The sequence below is a fragment of the Dromiciops gliroides genome, chromosome 5 (genome assembly GCF_019393635.1).
Source record: "Dromiciops gliroides isolate mDroGli1 chromosome 5, mDroGli1.pri, whole genome shotgun sequence".
Lineage (NCBI taxonomy): Eukaryota > Metazoa > Chordata > Mammalia > Microbiotheria > Microbiotheriidae > Dromiciops > Dromiciops gliroides.
The window spans coordinates 232060573-232079990 of NC_057865.1; the positions used below are offsets into that span (position 1 = coordinate 232060573).

At 38.7% G+C, this 19418-nt stretch overlaps 1 protein-coding gene across 5 annotated transcripts in view; it reads right to left on the reverse strand.

Annotated features, from left to right (window-relative positions):
- TAFA2 (TAFA chemokine like family member 2) overlaps positions 1–19418 on the reverse strand; it is a 578300-nt gene that overhangs the window by 172916 nt on the left and 385966 nt on the right. The window contains exon 1 of one of the 5 annotated variants that reach the window (XM_043968345.1): positions 13875–14083. The exons of the other annotated variants lie outside the window; for them this stretch is intronic. The gene's annotated coding sequence lies outside the window, so the exon portion shown is untranslated. Of the gene's footprint in view, positions 1–13874; positions 14084–19418 lie in introns of those variants that run through there. 5 annotated transcript variants of the gene reach the window in all.

A 19418-nucleotide genomic window follows, 5' to 3' on the forward strand; every position in this document is an offset into this window, starting at 1 on the left:
AGAAGGAAGCGCAGAGGATAAAAAAGTGGGACAGTTTGGGAATTAACAAGTTGAATTTATTATGTACTTTAAAAAAGAAAAATCTAGGTCATATATAAACATATTTTCTATTTTTCTTTGTGGGAGTGTTTATTTTGTCAATTACATACTAACCAAAAAAATTAAATTCTGAAACAAACAAACAAAAAAAGACCTATGGTCTAGTATGCCAGTGTTCTACATTGCTACCTACAAATCAAGAGCTGTAAGTAGGGTGGGACAATCAAGGCTTTGGGTATAGAAACATAGAGGGCACTATTAACACCTGTAATCCTTAAGCCAAGTTCAGTCTGAATCCCTCCCCTAGGGACTTAATGGTGTCCCAGGATTTCTATCTCTCTTATCACGGGGATATATGCTCCAGGATTTGTGTCCTGAGGTCTTTCTTCATGATTGCTCCAGGCATCAGATGGCACACAGATAGTAAGTATCAAGCTGAATTTGAACTCGGGTTTTCCTGACTCCAGGTCCAGAGCTCTATCCAGTATACCACCTAGCTGCCTGACTTACTCAAAGTCGTACAAATAGGAGGAAGTATCAGAGCTAAGATTCAGCCCCCAGTGTCTACTACCTCCAAATCCAATGTTTTCCGAGCATTCCACAATATTATTCTGTTGACATCCTATACATCCTTCACAACCTTATGAAGTCTCCCCTGATCCTTCAAGTTGGAAATGAACTTTCTCAGACCTCAAATAATTCTTCATACTCTTATGCACATAGCACATTTTATTTTGCATTGTGGTTGTTCATCTATTCATCCTCTCTACTAGTTTGTAAACTCTCTGATAGCAAAGGACTATTATGCCTTATTTAACCCCTGTGCCAATGGCAGCTCTAACAAGGTACTAATAGCACCTACCTGTTGTGACATCTGCATCTTTGCAAACCTTAAATGCTACATAAATACTAATTATTATTATTTGGTGGTATTTTAGAAAGCTAAAGGCAAGTCACATGGTCAACATCTATACCTTGTCTCAAGGCAAAATTGACACTGTCAGCCTATGACGCATACAAAATCATTGAGAATTTGGCAAAAATGAGTCAAATAAATGCTAAATTGTATCACAATAACATCTCTTGATCCCCCCAAAATATTATTCCCTAGGTTTTAAAAATATGGGGGTTTTCCCTTCAATTCCTTCTAGGGGAGAGGAAAAGGGGGAAGAGAAATTTATATAATAACTTTGGTTTATATTTGGAGGGAATAGCAAGTTGTACGTAATAGATTTGAAATTTTATATGCAATCATCTTTTGTATTGTACTGTGTTAGGGAAATGCTGGTTTTGGTCCATGAATTGAAAATAAAATATTTTTTTAAAATATTTATTTCTGGGGCAGCTAGGTGGCACAGTGGATAAAGCACCAGCCCTGGATTCAGGAGGAGCTGAGTTCAAATGCAGCCTCAGACACTTGACACTTACTAGCTGTGCGACCCTGGGCAAGTCACTTAACCTTCATTGCCCCACTTTTAAAAAAGGCTTTATTTTATGGGGGCAGCTAGGTGGTACACTTAACCCTCATTGCCCCACAAAAAAGTGTACTTCCACATTTTCAATTCTAACAACCTTGGAGGTTCTATTAGAGTAGAGAACTAATTGATAATAATAATAGAAAAATATAGAAACTGAAGTTTCTTTGCATGCTAAATAGTAGCATCGAGTTAAAGTTTATTTGCACTCATCAAGGCAGAAAAGTTCACTCTTAGTAGTGCTGAAAAATTTTCAAGAGTATAAATTTTCTCTACCAAGTCAATTGTAATTTACACTCATTAACCTGGCTGCCTTTTCAACCAATGGAATAATAATACATGAGAAAATTTTAGGGAAAAAAATGTAACTCTAGACACATCCTGTTCTTTTAAAGAGCTGTCATCACAGAATTTAAGGATGTCAACTTTGTTGAAGCTTGAATTTTGATTGATTAAAAAATCCCACTAAGATCACAGAAGTTAAAGCCAGAAACTCATTCCAACCTATCCACTCAACCTCATCTCACTCTACTCCCCTTCACAGATTATGTTCCAGTCAAATTATACTAATCATATCCTATCCTCCCCTGCCACTGTGTAATAATGATTCCACCTGCCAGAATGGTAAGCTTCTCACATCTTTATGCATCCAGTCTTTCTGATCCTTCTATCTGAAAGTAGTTTCCCCCCTCTTCATATTTCTGGAAGGAATTCATCCAAGAGAACTCCTTTGCTCTTTAATACATTCTATCTAATGCCATACTTATTTCCATACAGATTGTATCCTTCCCTATTGGAAAGTAAGAACTATGTGTTTTTCACCCTCTATCCAGTGCTTTGTACATAGTAGGTGCTTCATAAATGTTTATTGAAGCTACAAACTGTCCTTCAAACCCTAATTATATTGCTCTACAGATACACAGTAGGAATGGGAGAGGAAAACATTTTATTAAAGACTTACTAGATACTGATGATACAAATAGAAAAAGTAGTCCCCTTCTCTCAGTAACTCACATTCCAATTAAGAGGGTTAAGCTATAAGATAGAAGGTATGGTCCAGTGGGGCAACATATTAATGGCAGGATTGTATTTGGTGATTCTCCTTATCCAAGAAGTATGTGAGGCCATGTCCCTGGCCAATGACTGTTAGGAAGGTCAGAGAAGTACAGGATTCTGGGTTATCCTAGATGGGGGAATAGCATCCAGTAAGGCAGTGACTTGTGGGAACTGGAGTTGGAGAAGGGATAGAGCTTCATTCAGTTTTTTGTTACTGGATCTTTGGGTCCCACTGATTATTAGGGAGTTACAGGCAGCAGAGGAGAAAGTCCCTCATTGATCTCACTACGACCTAAGAAGAGAAATTCAGAAGGCAGGTAAAGGGGACCCCCAATAGAGAGCCACCACAAAAGAACTTTTTTTCCTTCTAATTAGGTGCCAGTGACTCACCTGGATTAGGGTAACAGCTCCTCCTAACTGGTGTCAAATCTCTTCCTCCTACCATACATCCACTACCTTACTGACAGATTAATCTCCTTTATGCACAACGTGATATCAATCTTAAATTTAGTGTTCACATACATACAAGACTGGGAAGCACAGACAAAGAAAAGACCAGTGTTCACATACATACAAGACTGGGGAGCACAGACAAAGAAAAGACCACCACCCCGACTTTCTTGAAATTTATATTCTACTAGGCAGGAAGGAGAAGGAAGGATATAATATGCACGGATAGGTAAATGCAAGCTCACTTAAGGAAAGAGCATTGCCAGCAAAGGAAGATTAGGAAGCCTTCACAAAGTTCCTCCACTCAACATTTTTCAAAAGTTCTCTCTTGCCTAGGGGGGGAAAAAACCCACAGTTCCTTAGTGTAATATTCAAGTTCCTCCACTGTCTGATTACATATGAGATATAGAGAGTGCCAAGCAGGAACTAATCTCAGAGGGCTGTCTTGAATAAAGCCAATGAAATCACAGGCCTGGGGGGAAATACATGGTTTTCAAAGGGATTTCTGTCAAATAATCCTTTGAAATAGGTATTACAATTATTATCCCTATTTTTTTTATGAGAAAACTATGGTTCAAATATGTCATGACTTAAATAATAGTAATAGCTAGCATTTATATAATACCTACTATATACCAGGCATTGTGCTAAGTGTTCTACAAATATTACCTCATTTGATCCTCATAACAACCTTGGGAGGTCAAGTGCTATTATTATTCCCATTTTACATATGAGGAAATTGAGGTAAAGGACAGTTAAGTGACTTGCCCAGGGTCATACACCTAGGAAGTGTCTTAGGGTAGATTTCAACTTAGGTCTTCCTAACTCCAGGTCCAGAACTCTAACCTCTACACCATCTACTTTCCTGACTGGCTTTAAGTCATAAAAATTATAAGTATCAGAGGTCAGATTCAAACCCAGTTGTCTATAAATTCCAATTTCAGTGCCTTTCCCACTATTACCACAATATCACTCTTTTTGTTGACGTCCTATGCCTCTTTCAAAACCCATCTCAAATGACACCTCCTCTATGAAGCCTCCCCTGATTCTCCAAGTTTGAGATGAACCTTCCTTCCTTGGACTTTGCATGATTCATTACATTTTCTCATGCACAGAGCACATTTTATTATGTATTGTGGTTGTTTGTGTGTGTGCCCTCTCTCCCCTACTAGATGGCAAAGGACTATGTCTTAGAGCTTTTTTGTAGCTCTTCTTTTTTTTTTCTTTTTTTAGTGAGGCAATTGGGGTTAAGTGACTTGCCCAGGGTCACACAGCTAGTAAGTGTTAAGTGTCTGAGGCCGGACCAAACCCAGGTAGTCCTGAATCCAGGGCCAGTGCTCCATCCACTGCGCCACCTAGCTGCCCCTTTTGTAGCTCTTCTAGCACCCAGTAGCATAAGCTATACATATAAGTAAGTGCTTTATAAATATACATTGAATTAATTCAATTGAATTCCTCCTGCTCTCATGATACAAATGATAATCAGACTCAGACAATTGGCAGAGGCCATCTCCCACCATAATAATCACTTAGTCATCTACACACCAGACCTCCCACTAATGAATGCAATATGGGACATCCTTCAGTCACTACAGAGATGCCCGATAAGAGACACGTGAAATAGCTTATTCTCATCCAATTCCACTGACATTAAGAAAACCACCACTTTTGGGTGCCAACATTAATTAAGATAATATCAAGAAAAGCTGAATATAGCACAATTTTGATAAGATTAAATATTTCTTTCATAAGAATATTAATGCTTCAGTTCAATGAAAAAGTATAAACATAAGCATTGTTGTTTTTGTATCTTTTGGATTTTCTAAATCTCCTTATATGATAGGTTAATCAAGGTGATAGTAAAATTTTGAGGGAGTCAATAATAACTGGTGTGATGAGGATAGAATATATCCAATTTCATTTTCACAAGACATTTCTTTCTTTTTTTAAATTGTCCAGGTCTTCCTTTTAAAACAATTAATTGGGGGGCAGCTAGGTGGCGCAGTGGTAAAGCACCAGCCCTGGATTCATGAGTACCTGAGTTCAATTCCGGCCTCAGACACTTGACACTTACTAGCTGTGTGACCCTGGGCAAGTCACTTAACCCTCATTGCCCTGCAAAAAACAAAACAAAACAAAACAATTAATCGGTACAGTTTAGAAATAAGGTAAAGTTGCATATTTTCTGTCTCCAACAAGAACCACTGCATCTGATTTGACAGTAAACTAAAGTCCTAGAGCTTAATGGAATTATTTTATAGCCACTTCAAAAGGATAATCTCTCTCCTTATAGAACAAGAGATTATATTGCCATTCAAAAGCTGCAGACTTAACAGGGCACTATAATAAAGGTGTTGATTAGTTAATGTAACATGTAAAATATCACAGATGGAATGACAATAAATTGTCAGCTCTTAAATTATAGTTCAATGACCCAACTATTTTATTGACTGAACACCAGTATTCTAATTTCGTGAAATCCAGATCTACATTGTGGAGATAGTTGGCATAAAGGAAAATATGATACAGTCATAATTTCACAGATACACAAATAGCCTTGATATTATTTTGCTAACATCACCAAATATTCTTAAGAGATCTCATTATTTCATATACTGATGACTTCCATAGAAAGTTTCCCAGGAATTTGAAGAGAAAGAGGTAAAAGAATTCGGGTAAGGGGGACAACTTATGCAAAGGCACAGACATAAAAGATGGAATTTCATGTAAGGCAGAAGTCCTGTTTGACTGAATATAAAGTATCACTTTATGTGTAACCAATCTGGAAAGGGGGGGATGGAAGCGTGCCATGAAGAGTCAAACAGAGGCAATAGGGAGCCACTAGAACTTGTTGAGCAGGGAAGTGACCTGGTCAGGTCTACACTTTAAGAACTTTAAGATGAATGTCTTATTATAGGACTATGGAATTTGAGAGTTGGAAGGGACCTTAGTGGGATCTAATATCTATTCATTTTACATTTGGGTAAATAGAAGCACAGAAAAGTGAAGCAATATACAAAGTTGGGATTAATCAAGATGGTTTTTAAACTGAAGCTTAGTACAAAATATCATCCTCATTCAAAAGAGACAGTCTGGAGAATCCTGATAATAGACATTTTATTTCTAGCAGAAAATGTTTCTGACAGCTGTCTTTCCAATACTCTGTCCTTGCACTTTTAAAAGTCTTAATTACATTTTTTTCTTGTGTGAGGCAATTGGGGTTAAATGACTTGCTCAGGGTCACACAGTTAGTAAGTGTTAAGTGTCTGGGGTCGGATTTGAACTCAGGTCCTCCTGAATCCAGGGCTGGTGCTCTATCCACTGCACCACCTAGCTGCTCTTTAATTACTTCTTAACAGTAGTTAGCTGAAAACAAGTGTAACCCCAAATGTATGGGAGTGAGAGGTAGTTGATGAATTGTTAGGAAATAAAGGGTACGTTCTACATTACTAATTCAGGGGTTTTTCTGTGCTCCATCACCTAGTAGGGACTAATCTAATGGCTTGATGCAGATTTCTCAGATATGTGACAGATCATGGATTTGCCATTGTTATTCAGGTACATGATGGTGAAATAAACACCTAAGGACTAGGGATATCCTAGAAGCCTGCACAGGATATGGGATAACATTATGGCAAGCCCAAGGTTCTGAAGTGATTCTGCACTTCAATTCTGTTCTGACACTGAGACAAAGACCGAACATCGAAAATGTCACACTGAATTACAAGACACAGGCATTCATGTGAAATAATGAGTAATTTTGGAAGTCTAATCCCAAGAGTTTAGGGGAAGTCCAATGGATAGTAATCCCAGTAGAAGAGTTCTCTATTCCAACCTTCTCATTTTGTAAATGAGAAAATGGAGGGCCGCAAAGGTTAACCAGCTTACCCAGGGATAGCAGCAGAGCTGGGAATCACACTCAGGTGCTTTTCCCCAAGTTCTATTTGTAGGACTACTGATAGGTAAAAGGATGAAGCTGATGACCTCTCAAGGTCCCTTCCATCCCCACAGTCCTCTGTTGCAATACAAATGTCCTACATTCTATAAACGTAAACCAAACTAACAGGAGCTTTTTTTTTCCAGCATCAGTTTATTCTCTGATCTGAAATATAATTTGTAATCCAACAGTGATCCAAAGGTGCAATTTCAGGAAGCAAGCTTCGGATGAAGGAGTCTACATTTCACTGTCAGAGACTTATAAGAGATGACAGTTTGTAATCCCATGGATGCAGTGAAGGATGGTCACATATCATGAACTCTTGAGTGAATAGCCTTACAATACCAGCATTGGATAGGAAGCTAGTCCTGAGTTATTTCATTCTAATTGCATTTTTTACTTTAAAGTCATAACCTCTGCATGCCTTCATCACTCTATTTGTAAAATAGTCAGAATACTAAAGTAGCTTGAGATCCAATGGTAGGCTTCATGATGTTCAGAGGGACAAGGATTATATTGTCCTTCATCGATATACATTACGATACTGAATTATAACCATTCATTCAGATATTGAGCTCCTCTGATGTACTAAGCAGTGTTCTAGGTGCTGTGGAATACTTTCAAGTATAAGTCACTTGAGAAAATGGATAGTCTTTGCCTCGCTTTGTATTCTCAGAACTTATCACAGTGCCTAGAACATAGTAGGCATAGTGAGCCTAGAAAATTCAAAAAGAGGATTTCCCCTTGGGTGAGATCAGGGTTTTTCTCTGAATTTGAGATAAGATTTAACTTTGCTCTCAGAAGAAGAGCTCATTCACTCTTGTTTATTTTCTGATATATTCTAGTCTCCAGTTACTGCTGGCTGATTTGCTTAAATGAGTGGGTTTACTTGCTACTGCCTTTTATGTAACCAGTGTTTGATGGACTGAAAGCTGGAAAAGACTCTGTCCTTTTATGTAAGAGGAACCTGAGGCCAAGGGAAATGAATCTATCTGACTACGGTTACAGAGTAAGTTAATAAATTAACATATGTAATACAAACCCAAGTCTTCTGACTCTAAACTCATTAATTCAATTCAATTCACCAAGAAATTATTAAGCCCCTACTAAGTGCAATATACTTTGCTAAGTATTGGGAATACAAAGATAAAAATGAAACAGGCCTTGCCCTTGAATGCAGGTATATTGGGGGGAAAATAACATGAATTCTAAAAATAGCAAGAAAAAATGCATGCAAGGCAAATACAAAGTAATTTCTGAAGATGGGAAGATGCCACCAACCAGGGATCAGCATGAGATGTTTATAGGATGTAGCATTTGAGCTGAGCCTTGAAGTAAGTTAGCAATTTTAAGACATAGAAGTGAGAAGGAAATACATTCAATCTGGGGGGGGGGCAGCCTATTCAAAGTCACAGCAGTAAGAGATGATGTGTCATGTACTAAAAACAGGCAGACCAATTTGGCTGAACCATAAAAAACAGAAAGACAAATAATGTACAATGACCCAAGAAACAATAGGGTAAAGGCAACTCATGAAAGGTTTTCAGTGCCAAACAGAGTAATTAGAGTTTTATCCTAAAGGTAATTGAGAGCCCCTGTAGCTTCTTGAGCAGAGCAGAGACTAGATAAGACCTGTGCTTTATAATGATCATTGGCTTTGTCTGCTACAAAACTTTGCCAAATTCTTACTCACTTCAAAAGCAGGATCTCAACAGAGCCATGTGGAACATGCAGGCTCTTTATTCTAGAACCACATTGTCAGCCAGACACAACAAATTATGTATACAACTAAAACAATAACAATTCTAGGACCCTTGCTCAAGTGACCTTGAGAAAATTATTTCACATACTCATGCATCAAATCCAAATCAACTGAATAAATATGTTGTTGAGGTGGTGGTAGTAGTAGTAGTAGTAGTTGAAGTAGTAGTAACAATAGTAGTAGTAGTAGAAGTAATAATAGTAGTTGAAGTAGTATTGACAATAATAGTAGTATGAGTAGGAGTAATAGTGTTATTATTATTAATAATAATAATATTTAATACTTGGCATGAATAAGACACTATGAAGAGTAGATGCTAGAGACAGAACTTATAAAATGAATTGCTGTTCATAGATTTCAATCTAGTTGAATCAATCTAGTAGAAGTGGTAGTCATAGTAGTAGTAGAAGTAGTAGTAGTAGTAGTAGTGGTAGTGGTAATAGTAAAAGCAATAATAGAAGTATTAATTAACTAGTAATAGTAATAGCTAATACCTTACATGAATAAGGCACTGTGAGGGGTAATAACTAGAAGTAGAAGTGGTAAAACATTGCTGTTCATAAGTAGATTTTGATCTAGCTATGAAGACAAGACATAAACACTTCAAAAACTTCATAGTAATAATGATGAAGCTAACATAGAACACTTTGAGGTTTGCAAAGCACTTTACAATGATTATCTCATTTGATCTTCACATCAACCCTGGGAGGTAGATACTGTTATTGTTCCTATTTTGCAGATGAGTAAAACTGATACTGAGAAAAGCTACATGACTTGCCCAAGGTCACACAGATAGCAAATGTCTGAGGCTGAATTCAATCTCATGTCTTCCTTGCTTGCAGCATTCTATCCATTATGATGCCTAGCTACCTCTGTAAATAGAAAAACTACCAGACCAGGAGTAAGAGGATCTGTGTTCAAATTCTGAGTCTACTACTTACTGTCTGGGTTATAATAGGTCCACTAACCTTTGTTGTTCTCATTTTCTTTATCTGTAAAGTAAAGACATTGAACTCTCTTCCAGCTCTGCATATATATGCTTCTATGGCATATCTGTAAGTGTTCCAGACAACAGCAGAATCCATACAGCCATATATGATTAATTTTTAAAGGAATTATAAAGAGCAGTGCTATGATACTGTGAATTACACAGAGAAGTGCTAGGAGGGCCTTTTTAGAGGAGATGGAATTGGAGCTCAGCCTTGAAGGATAGTTAACAGTGCTTCTATTTTTGCACACAGACCCCATGCTGCAAGACTAGAAGAGCCAACCCCTATCTTAATCAGCATCCCTTTTGAAGTTGAGCTAAATACTCCCCAGACCTCTCCCCATGCAACTATGAACCATCTGTGTTTCTTCAAAGCCAGTAAATATCAGTCTTAAAACTGGCAGTGATGTTTGGGGCTCTATTTTTGGGAGGTATATTGTTTCACAGGCCAAGTGTGATTGCCTCTTTGTCTTTAGGGTTTGCAGAAATAACTTCAGTGATTTGCCTCCTTGTTCCCCACTTGGCAGCAGAGTGACATCCAGAATATCATGTAAAGATGCTGGCAAAGATTACATTTATTGGAGTTTTGTCCTTCCAGATTTCCATGGGGAAGACGGTGGTGACAGGAAGGTAAGTTAAATTATCTTTCTTTATACATTTCTGTTAGGGAAGAATTTTGGACAAAAATCTTTGGGGGTTTTTTGTTTCTCTTTTCACTGCACCCTGGGAGAGTGTTTGCCTTATTATCACTGTCAGTCAGGTCTCTTCATCCTTTCCTTCCTCCACCCCTACCCTAGGCTACTGGGAACATTTCTGGAGAATCACCTTGGTCCAGATCTGCTCTCATCTATACTTCCATTCCTTCTCACAGCCCTGAACAGCCATTAGCTCCACCATCTGCCTTAGAATTTGCTATTCCCAACTCAGGCAAGCCAAAAGTGGTGAGTGGTAGGGCAAATAGTGTTTAACTCTCCACATTCTGTAGCTAAGTCACTATGGCATTGCTTATTAATATTCTATTTTAAATTCTTCTCATCTCAGTTTCCACAATGATGCTGGACTAAATTGTCCACTTGTAAGGGTAGATCTTCTCCTGAAGTCCTCATCAGGGAGAAGAGGAGATTCTCTTCTTGAAGGCTACATCAGGGAGATGACATCTGGAAAGACTTCAGATACAACTCCAGATCAAAGTCAGAGCTGGAAGGGAACTTGGAGGTCTCTTTTTCAAACCCCTTACTTTACAATTAAGGAAACTGAGGCCCAGAAGTTAAATATCTTACCCAAGAACATATAGGTCATAAGATCATAACTTTAGAGCTGGAAGGGCACTTAGTGGTGGTCATATAGTCCAACCCTTTAATTTAGAGATGAGGAAATTGAAGAGAAAGGAGAATAAATTACTTTTACCCAAGATCACTCATGTATTGTCATAGTGAGGCTACTGACTCAAAATCAAGCATTTTTTGTACTGTATATGCCTCTCATTTTAGAAATTATAAAACTGAAGCTTAAGGTGGGGGCAGGTTGCTTTAAAAGAGGTTACATAGTAAATTAATACCACACTTGATCTAAAAATTTTGTTTCCTCAATTAATCAATCAATAAACATTTATTAAGCACTTACTATGTACCAGGTATTGTACTAAGCACTGTGGATCCTAAAAGAGGCAAAAAATAGTTCCTACCCTCAAGAAGTTTACAATCTAATGGGGAAGACAAAATGCAAATAAATATATACAAAGCAAACTACATGTAGGCTAAATTGTTATACAATCATTTCAGCCCTGTATGACTCTCCATAACCCCATTTGGAGTTTTCTTGGCAAACTTACTAGAGTATTTAGAGTTTGCCATTTCCTTCTCCAGCTCATTTTCCAACTGAGGCAAACAGGGTTAAGTGACTTGCACAGGGTCACACAGTTATTGTGTCTGATGCAGATCTGAATTCAGATCTTCCTGACTCCAGGCTCTATCCATTGCATCATCTAGTTGCCGGCAGGATAAATAAGAAAAAATTAACAGAGCAAGGGTGCTAAAATTAAGCAGGGGTGTGGGGAGGGCTTTCAGAAAAAGAAGAGAGTTTAGTTGGGACTTAAAGGAAGCAAGGGAGGTCAATTCTTTCCACATTTTAACTATTCTTTCTCATTTTATCTTATTTGGGTTTGAAGTGACCCCATAAGCAAGGATTAAAACACCCAGGTGGCAGATAGCTCACCACTGTCACCAGTGTTCTCTGCCTTACTACGGATGGATATGTGAGAGGACTGTGTGCTCTCCCAAACAGATTGGGGTTTTCTTGCATGAAGGACTTGAGCTGTGATTACTGCTGACCCCATCAATTTTCTTAGCAATTAAATGACCAGGAAAGCAGAGTTGTGAAACAAATATTAATAAATAGTATTCCAAACACTTGGGAGTCAAGAACTGTGTGATCCCCAGCCCCTAAAGACACAGTGCTGTGCCTCAAGAGTTCAGCAAGGTTCAGTCTTAAATCCTAGAAACCAGGTAGTGGTATGACCTAACAGGGCAAGGATGGAATTGCAATCAGGCACTTAATGTTTTGGATATCCCATGGAAACTAATGTGTGACCTTGAGAAAATTACTTCACCTACCCATACGCATGCTCTCGCGTGCTCTCGCGTGCTCTCTCTCTCTCTCTCTCTCTCTCTCTCTCTCTCTCTCTCTCTCTCTCTCTCTCTCTCTCTCTCTCCTGTTGGTGAAGGATGAGGATTCTAAGCCACCTCTAAGGAGTAGCATGAATAAGAACCAACATTCACAAAACCCCCTTTTTAATGTGGAAAGTTAAAAGTGCTTTAGATGGCAAAAGTCAAATAATAATGATGATCCTCTGGGCATTACCGTGAGGGACACTTCAGCAAATGCATGAATACTTATTCAATCAATAGACTGCCCTGCATTATCATTTTCCTGTCTACTTCAATCTCTTTGAAAAGTGTGGCTCTTAATGAGGGGTATGCAGGTAAAACCTTAACAAGAGGCTCTCTGGGTGGGGGAAGTATGTATGACACACTTTTAATTAATTTTAGCATACACTTATATTAATAATTAATTATATTAATTGATTTATTAATTAATTTTAGTATTTTTAATTTTAAACTTTAGTCTGATTAACATTTTCTTCTTCACTTTCTCGAGTCTAGACAATCAACAGAACAATCAGTCATGCCCTAATTTGTATGATTTGCTGATTTCTGGGGTGTAAATGCTCACGCTGAAAATGTAACAATCTCCAAGGTGACTCCAGAGGTCCCCTGCTTCTAATCCTGGTCTCCCCAGGATTGGAGGAGGGGGTTGGGGGATGACTTTCAATTTGTAGTTTCCCAACACACTTACCACCTTCTCTCTCCATGTGGACTCAGATCTCCACATAAATGAACTTGGCTTTATGCAATACTATAACACCAAATTGTGAATTATAAACATGGCCCTTAAGCTTCATCCTAACCCTTAGTAATTTCCTACAGTGTAAACACGGGAGATGATGCCTACTTAAATATAAATATTCCTGAAAGGCATAATCAATCAATGAGCAAATATTAAGCACCAACTACATGCCACTGCTATCCCCATTTTACAGATGAGGAAACCAAGGTAGTTAGAGGTTAAGTGACTTGGCCAGGGTCACACAGCTCATAAATGCCTTAATCCAAATTTGAATTCAGGACTTCCTGACTCCTGGCCCAGTACCCTATTCACTGCTCTACCTCTCAGCAATAGTTGTAGTTGACATTTATAAAATACATCAAGGATCTGAAAAACATTTTATCTTTCTTATTTCATTTGACACTCCTGACAATTCTATGAGATAGGTAATATACGTATCATTACTCTTATTTTACAAATAGGGGTAGAAACTGAGTCTCAGAGAGTATAAATGACCTGCCCAGGGTCACACATCTAGTAAAAGTTTTAAAGATCAGCATGTGGGAAAAAATGACTTTTAGGTTTTCATACCTCTTATTTAAAGAATATGTATGGGGAGGGGGTGTAGAGCCAAGATGGTGGAGGAGAGGCTGTGACTCCCACAAGCTCCAGTTAAACCCATCCACTCACTCCCAAATAATGCAGTTTAAAAAAAAAAGCAGCATAATGTACATAAGAACTGAGTGAGACTATTTTTCAACAAAAGACGGCAATTGTGATCACCTGCTGATCAGGCTGAACAGCTCAGCACACGGTCCAGACCAGCCAGGAACAGTGCTTCCAATGTGCTTCAGAGTCTTCAGCCCCAGCAGCAGCTTCCTCTGAGGCTCCAATCACGGACTGATGAGGGGGTTCGGCAGTAGGCCGGGTTGAAGTGGAGGCAGTCTCGGCTGTAGTTGGGGCTAAGTGCCCTGGTTCTGAACTAGTGGACTGAATCGAGTGGTGGTGGCCCAGTGGGGGAGGGGCACAGGTGCACCAAGCTTCCGACGATAGAGAATCAGAGTTCAATCAGACTTCTGTTTCTGGGTCAAAGAGAAAGTGTCTGTGGTTACTCACAGGCCAGGCAGGCTGAGAAGAAGCCCAGTAACCCCCTGGGCCATGCTGTAGCTCAGAACAGCATGTCCTGGAAGCAGTAATACACTTTAAGAAGGACTTCAAAGCCAAGAAATAGGTGGCCAAGATGAGCAGGCAGAGAAAGCAGCAGACCATTGAAAACTTCTTTGGGGGAAAGGTAGACCAGAATACATCTTCAGAAGAAGAAGATAATAACAAAGTCAAAGGTCCAACATCCAAAGCTTCCAAGAAAAATATGAATTGCTCTTAGGCCATGGAAGCACTCAAAAGGGACTTTGAAGAGAAAGTAGGAGAGATAGAAGGAAGATTTAGAGAGATGGAGGAAAGAATGGAAAGAAAATTAGAGCAATGCAGGAAACTCATGAGAAAAAAGTCAACAGTTTGAAAAGCCAAATGAAAAATGAGATAAAAAAAGCTCTCTGAAGAAAATAATTGCCTAAGAATTAGGATTGAACAAATGGAAGCTAGTGACTTTATGAGAAACCAAGACACAGTAAAGCAAATCCAACTGAATAAAAAAATAGAGGACAATATGAAATATCTCCTTGGAAAGACATCTGACCTGGAAAACAGATCCAGGATTGATAATTTGAAAATCATTGTACTACCTGAAAACCATGACCAAAATAAAAGCTTAGACACCATCCACCAAGAGATTGTCAGGGAAAATTGACCTGATATTCTAGAAGCAGAAGGTCAAATAGAAATTGAAAGAATTCGCCAATCACTTTTTGAAAGAGATCCCAAAAGGAAAACCTCCAAGAATATTATAGCCAAATTCCAGAACTCCCAGGTCAAGGAAAAAATATTGCAAGAAGCTAGAAAAAATGAATTCAAATACTGTGGAGCTGCAGTAAGGATAAACCAAGATCTAGCAGCATCTACATTAAAAGACCAGAGGGCATGGAATATGATATTCCAGAGGGCAAAGGAACTGGGACTACAGTCAAGAATCATGTACCCAGCAAAACTGATTATAATCTTTCAGGGGAAAAATGGGACTTCAATGAAAAAGAGGACTTTCAAGCATTCGTGATGAAAAGACCTGAACGGAATAGAAAATTTGACTTTCAAATACAAGACCCTAGAGAAGCATAAAAAGGTAAATAGGAAAAAGAAATTATGAGGGATATTAAAGATTAAACTGTTTACATTCCTACCTGGGAAGATAATACTCCTAACTCGTAAGATCTTTCTCAATATTAAGGCAGCTGAAGAAATATACTTAGAGGACACAGGTGTGAACTGAATATGAAAGGATGATATTTGTAAGGAATTTACTTTATCTATTCTTGTTTTTTGTGGAGCAGGCAGAGTGGGGTAGCTTATGTCTGGGGCTTGATGTGGGCTTGGGGCCTCCTGGCTCCAGAGCTGGTGCTTTGTCCACTGTGTCACCTAGCTGACCCATGATGACATTTTCAAAATAAAATTAAGGGATGAGGAATGCATTGGAATAAAGGGAAAGGGAGAGACATATTGGGGAACATAAAAGATATAAGAAAAAGCTTATGGAGTAGAGGGGAGGATAGGGAAGGAACAGGGGAGTGAGTGAGCCTAACTCTCATCAGAATTGGCTCAAAGAGGAAATAATTTATACACTTAAGAGGGGATAGTATTATATCTTGCCCTGCGGGAAAGTGGGAGGGGAAGGGAATGGGGGGAGAGGCAATGGAAGGAAGAGCAGATTGGGGGAGGGGGCAGTAAGAAACAAAACACTTTCAAGGAGGGGTAGGGTGAAGGAAGATAGAGAATAGAGTAAATATCAAGGAGAGGGATTAAGATGGAGGGTAATATAGTTAACAATAGTAAACGTGAAAGAAATGAACAGGATGCTATCAGAGATAGAACTGATGGTATCTGAATACAGATTGAAGTATAATTTTATTTGTTAGTTCCTCTTTCTAAAGGTATTTTGTCAATTTTCTTCCACAACCTGACTAATGAGAAGATGTTTTTCATAACTGCACATGTATGACTTATATTGAATAGCTGGATTTCATAAGGAGGAATGAGGAGGGAGGGAAGAAGAGAATTTAGAGAACAAAGTTTTAAAAAATCAATGTGAAAAGTAATGATGAGCAGGGGGAGTTTGGAAAGACCTGGAAGGACTTACATGAACTGATGCTGACTGAGAGGAGGAGAACCAAGAGAACATTGTATACAGTAACAGCAGCATTGTGTGATGAACAATGGTGACAGACTTGCCTCTTTTTAGCAATGTAATGATCCAAAACAATTTCAAAGAACTTCATAATAGAAAATGTTCTCAACATCCAGAAAAGAAGAACTGTGGTTTAGGAATGCAGATTGAGCCATACTGTTTCTACTTTTGGGCTGTTTATTAAAAATGTTTTTATTGTTTTTGTGTGTTATTTCCCTTGCATGCCGACTCTTCTGTCACAATATGACTAACACAGAAATGTTTCATGTGATTGCACATATATAACCTTTATTAGATTGCTTTCTGTCCTGGGGAGGAGGGAGGGAAGAGAGGGTGGGAGAAAATTTTTGAAAACTATCCTTATAGGTAACTGAAAAATAATAAAATACTGAACAAAAAAATAAAGAATATGTATGCCCAATTTGTGTTTTTCACATTATTGTCTTTTTGTACTTTAATAATTCTGATCTCTCCCTATGGTAATTAATTTATCTTCTGACTTTCTCCCTCACTTTACTTTCTTTTTAGAACTAGTTCTTGAGAAAGGACACCTGGGCCATGTGTCACAACACACTCTCAGTGCATGCCCAAGATAAATCTTACATTTCACATTGACAGAATTACAGATAAAATTCTAAATTAATCTAAAATGGTCTACATTTTTGCTTTAAAATAATTAAGGAAGGATACATTTAGGTTTTATGCTTCCTTATCCAAATTATGTACAGATGCTGCATAGAAATGTATTCTTAATAGCTACATTAACTATGATAAGTTCAGTCACATCATTGTCATTCATGTCTAATTAACCTAAATGCCCAACTGGGAGTAGTAAGAATTTGCACAAGGCAAGGAGAGTGAGACATGTGGATTCCCCATTCCATTTCCTGCCACTGGAAGTTTCCCAGCATGGGAGAGAAAAGCAAAGCTGAACTTTCAAGATCACAGAGGGACAGTTGACAAGTGAACCCGGCAGCACTGTGTGACAGCAAAGAACCATATTACTCTTTGATGGAAAGTCTTATTTAGAAGAAAAAGAAAGGAAGCTGAGATCAACAGAATAGTGAGATCAAGCATAAAGCTGTCTTCATGGATCTAAGACCAGCAACATTCTGAAAGGAGTACAAAATTTTATTTTCATTCAATATTCATTGAATGATCCTTAAAGCTTCTACTATATTTAATGCCCTACTCTAGGCACTGGGGGAGATGAAAAATAAATAAATAAACCAAAGTCTCCACCTTCAAGTAATTTGCAATTTAATAATCAATGTGCATAGATAAATTGAACACTATGTGCCAGCCACTGTGATAGGCACAAATGATATTAATACAAAAATGAGAATGTTTTGGAAAATAGAGTTGGTGGGTAGTGATAGATATGCAAAAAAAAAGGAAGGGAATGAGAAGAATAAGAAAAAGACTGAAAAGAAGGAGGAGAAGGAGATATAAAAAAAGAGAAGGAGGTGAAAGAGGAAAAAATGAGAAGAAAGAAAAAGAAAAAGGAAAGAAGGAAGGAAGGAAGGAAGGAAGGAAGGAAGGAAGGAAGGAAGGAAGGAAGGAAGGAAGGAAGGAAGGAAGGAAGGAAGGAAGGAAGGAAGGAAGGAAGGAAGGAAGGAAGGAAGGAAGGAAGGAAGGAAGGAAGGAAGGAAGGAAGTGCAGGGGTGACATTCCCTGCACTTCCCTTTGAATTTCCATGGGATTTTATGAAAATAGCTCTACATACCATCCTACCTGTCATTTGATGATCCCCCAGGGGCCCCAGGGTCAGGGGAAGCCAAACCCTGCTATCAATAAGAGGTGCTTGGTGCTAAGATGTGTAGAGAAGAAGCACTCCAGAGCCTTCCTATAGGTGAGCCCGGAGCAAGAGATCTGACCCAAAGTCCCATATGTGTGATCAATAGCTCAGGTCAATTTAGAACTGACCAAAATAGAACCTTTCTCCTTGGGCTATTGGACTGTAGTTTTGGATTCATTATTCCTCAGTAAGATGGATACATCTTCCAGATCCATGGAGATGTAGGTAGAAATCACACCAGCTGACTCCAAAACCCAAAGTCCCAACTTCTACCCTCCTTTTTCAAATGTCTGCAGTTGCTGTTCTTTCCATATTGAGAAAGTATTCCCTCTTGTCTACCTTTTCTTCCTCCAAGACCTCAAGCCCAGTAAATCATCTTGTGTGAGCTGCGGTAGAATTGCAGGTGTCTGATAGAGAGTCCAAGGTGAGATAGCTCAGTGGTTGGTGTACTTCTCCCAAATTCAAGGCAGAGATAATGGTTTTGGCCTGACTGGGGACTCTCTACATTGTAGTATTATTGTCTGTCCCAGATTGGGATCTTGGCATTGAGAGGAAACACACATTCTATCACAAGCTATTTTCTTTTTGGACTGTTCACTAATTTCATTTTCCACCCTTCCTTCCCAGACATATCTCCTCCATGCCTGTGATTTCAAACTACACCTCATCCACGGAGTGATCATGCATTGTTTATGCAATAGTCTGATCTCAGCTAGTGAAAGAGTTTTGCTTGATCTTATCCTATGCTGGGACAAGATCGACTAACCCCCTCTGGAGTTCCTTTGGTTACAGTCCCTGAAGGAATTCAGGGTTCTTGCTGAATGGGGAATGCTAGGGGTCTTCCCAAGCAAGGTGCAAAATATTCCTCTGTGCTTAGTTGTGTCAGATTGGCTTAGAGGAGTGGAAATGTGGGTTCTTTATTGAATCCTCTGCTAATATTTCTTTTTTTTTTTTTTAGTGAGGCAATTGGGGTTAAGTGACTTGCCCAGGGTCACACAGCTAGTAAGTGTCAAGTGTCTGAGGCCGGATTTGAACTCAGGTACTCCTGACTCCAGGGCCGGTGCTCTATCCACTGCGCCACCTAGCTGCCCCTGCTAATATTTCAAAAGATTGAAGTGACTGTAGATTCCAGCTTCCTATCTGTAAAATGAGGGGATTTGATTAGGTTTCCCTTGAGTTTCCTTCGACCTCCTGATCTAGCATCCCATGATACAAAGAGCAAATGGTCTGGAAG